Below are 4,077 nucleotides of genomic sequence, written 5' to 3' on the forward strand. Positions count from 1 at the left end.
CCTCTGGCATCCCAAGCCAGCTCTTAACCAACGCGCCACTTGGCCGGCCCAATTTTTTTAACTTTTGAATGTGGTTACTAGAAAACTACAAATTATATGTGTCTCATATTATATTTCAATGAGGCATCACTGATCAAAAACGTTTTTGATTGTCTTCTAAGGCATTACCTTATATAAACGCTCCACCTTGACTTCTATCTTCAAGCAAACCTGACCTACTTGTAGCTGATAGATTCTAATTCCATACCCAAAGCCCACTCCCTGCTCATTTTTCAAGCTCTTGCTCCAATGCCATCTCTGCTATAAAGCCTTAGCTTGATTCCTTCCCAATTGGAAGTCACATCTTCCCTTTCTCTGGCTACCATGCAACTTTCTCTGTGCAGTTGTACGGCAGACAAAAGACACACTTTGCTTTATATTACAGTGAATTGTGTATATGTTTTAGCCCCTGTCTAGAATTCATGCTTTCTTTTCTGGGCAGAGGTTTTGCTTCTGAATTTTTGTATCTTCCCTTAATCCCTTGGCTGTGATAGAAGCTTAACAAAATATCTGTGGATAACAGAATAAATAGTGCTGCTGTGAGAAATGAATGGGATAGATAAGCCTATTCTGAAAGAAAGACTGAGAAATTAGAGTGAGTGCTGGAGAAAAAAGAAGGGCCCAACGGGCTTTTGAAAGTGATGAAATACTAGTTGCATGGCATAAAGAAAAAGAACACTTCCCAGGAAGGCGAAAAGTATGCAGTTGAGAATCCACATCATTCCAAGAGTCTAGATCTAGGGGCTTTTTAGCAAAATGCTGTATTTTCCACATATACTTGAACTGAAAATGGTTCAAGGGAAAAAGTCTTAAACTGGCCTTATTGTAAAAATTTAGAAAATTGCTTTTGAGTGTCTCAAAGCAATTCAGTCTAAAGCACTACTAAAACGTTCATGACATTTCACCATTCTGGGGTCCCTTGAGAGCAGGGGCAATGAAAATCCAGCCAAAACTTCTCCTTAGGGTCAACTTCCCCTCATTAATGATACTTAGAACTTGCAGTGCTTCCTGAAGCTTGAATGGTCTTCTTGAACTGACTTCCTGGTAGAATTATTAGATTTCAAGATAGCCATGTAGCCAATTCTAAGTTTTTCCGCACTTCAGCTGTCCAAGGACTCCAAGGCCGCTAAAATAGGCTATGCACGATAATCTAATTCAAGGTCAAGCTGTAAACTATTGTCTACCAGGTCACAGTTACCAAGAAAAAGTTAATGAGCTGAATCTTAGACTAAGTTAAATCTTCCCAAGCACTTGAATTGGAAACCAATAGTTCCAGAATATCATCCTTCTTTAGTTTTACCCCAGAAGATCTTGTTTACATTTAAGGTCAAAACTATCATGTTCAGTAGATTCAACTTGTAGACTTTTTGCAAGAGCCTTAACACATATTGATTTGATTTATTTAATTTATGCTACACTCTGTAACTAAAGTGTTTTGAGACAGCCTGTAGTATATACAACATAAATTTAAAATAAGAGAAATAGGCAAAGAAAGTAAGTTATGTAAGTAAACCTTAGTATAACTTTACACTGAGCACAGCATACATGCCTTGAAAACCTATATATCTGCTTAATGTGGGCTATGTATTTTAAAATAAGCTTCATTTTCAGGAGTCGATTGTAAAACTGTATAATGAAGATTTATAAGTGGGCATTTGTTTTCTAATCCACCCATCCATCAATCTGATCTCGTTTCTCTCCCATCACTTTCTCTACCTCTTCAGGTGTACCTGTCCCCTAGACAGGATGTTTGTGGAGGAACTGTTGTTTTGTCTGCATAAACTTCCACCCATTTTATTTAGTACAGCAGATACTCATTACTAGATAAAGTCATTGAATGTGAAAGTGAGTCCCTTTAAAACATGTAAAATTGTCATGGTAAATATAACAAAGCAACAACTTAAATTTGGATGTTTTCTTCAAGTAAAAAAATAAATTAAAATGTTTATTTTGTATTTATTAAATTAGTTTATAATTCAATTATGCATCAATTCTTATAACTGTAGACTGAATCAAATGCTGATTTTTTTCCAAGGATAAAAACAGACAGGACAAAATGACATTCTGTCAATAACTCTGGTATGATATGAGTAATTTTATATTACTTAAAAGAAACTTCATGAAATCCAATCTTACAAAATTTGAAATTTCAGTGTGCAACTGACTTGCATTAAAATTGAATTTTAAGTTGGATATTTAACATGAGTCATAATCAGTGAGAGACTGACTAATAAAAGGCTTTGGTTGGACTGGTTTTGATGGAGGACTAGTTTTATAAGACATTAGTTTATTGAAGAATATTTTTCTTTTAAGCAACTTTTGTTCTCCATCAACATCATAATTTGGGTACTCAGACAGTAAATATTTGGGTGATTAGTATGCCCCTACATTGACTAGTCAATTAACTTTGTTTCTTCTTAGATTTTGTCCTCCCATGCTAGAATTATGCTGTTAAGTCTACCTTTAATTAAGCAGATAACTACATTCACATTAGCCTGAAACCGCTTTTTACCTGATGAAATTGAACTCAGCATTTTCCCTGTTCTCACTACTTGGTGGCATACTATAACTTTCTATTGATGCAACTTTCTTTGATAGTCATGGACTCGACTTCCTGGATTCTAAACTATGCAGCAGGTCAAAATTTCAGGCCATGTAGTTATAGACAATGTGTAAATGTCTTTATTTTTCTAAAGCTTAATTTTTAATATGAGCCTCAATTCTGCATCCAAGCTCCAGGGATTTACATAATCTTAGTATGAGCAGATCATGCATTGTCCCTCAGATTGGACGGCAAGGTCACTCTCACTCCACCTCCCTCTCAGCAATTTCTTTGCTCTTGTTGGGCATGCAGGACAGCCTCCATTGCTGTGGGAAACTCACAGAGACTGCTCAATAACATTGCCCATCTCAATGGTATGCCCCTGCCCCTACCCCTGACAATAATACCTCTGTGGGAACTAATTTAGGCTCTCTGCCCAGCTCCAGGACAGACTGCCACTTTCATGGTGCAGTTTCCACAACCTGCTGGAGAGTAGAACTCTGGGGTCTGGTTATTGTTCTGAACTCTCTTCAGGAATGTGGCAACATACCCCTTTTGTTCTTATGTTCACCAACATATCTGGGAAAATTATCCACTTAGCTGGAAGACGCTATTTGTATTTGGTATGAGAAACACACACACACACACACACANAAATGGAGTGTTTATTTTGTGTGGCAATGTGCCAGAATCAAACATGGAGGTCCATCACTAAGGAAGGAGGAGGAAACAGATACTAGGAAACAATCTCTCCTGCAGGATACAGTGTTAGACAGGTTCTGAGGTTTATTGGTGTCATCAACAGCTCTCTTTTTGTCTCTCTATTCCTTTTTCAGGCTTTGCTCTGAGTAGTTGCAAGATGGCTGCCTAAAATTCCTTTGTTTGCATCCAGGGGAAGAGAGGGTGAGAGAAAGAGAGACATCTCTGTTGCTTTCTCAGTAGAGAGAGGAATCATCTTTCCTATACACCCCAGAAAAGGCCTCCTCCAATCTCATTGGTTGTAATTATGTCCAGTGGCATGGATGAAACTAATTAGCTTGGGGCTATGTCACATGCACCTATTCGGAACCAGAAGTTCAGTTGCCTGTCCCCTAAACAAATGGACTTGGAGCTGTGGATTAACAATTAGAATAATTACCAAGAACAGAAGTGAAGTTTGGGCAGGTCATTGTGGGGGCTGTAATCTTTTTTAAATCATACAACATATACATGTTGATCAAAAAGAGTGCTGGCTCCTAGTTTTCTTAAATTTATTTCTTATCTTCATTAACTAAAATCAATACACTGTCCAATATGGGAGTCACTAGCCACATGTGGTTATTAAACATTTGAAAGATAGCTAGTATGAATTGCTATGTGCTGTAAGTGTAAACATACTGGATTTCAAAGACTATGAATAAGAGAATGTGAATATCTCCTTAATAAATTTTATATTGATTTCATGTTAAATGTTAATATTTTACATATATTGGGTTAAATGAAAGATATTAGAATTA

Source organism: Hipposideros armiger, unplaced genomic scaffold, assembly GCF_001890085.2.
Source record: "Hipposideros armiger isolate ML-2016 unplaced genomic scaffold, ASM189008v1 scaffold_764, whole genome shotgun sequence".
Taxonomy (NCBI): domain Eukaryota; kingdom Metazoa; phylum Chordata; class Mammalia; order Chiroptera; family Hipposideridae; genus Hipposideros; species Hipposideros armiger.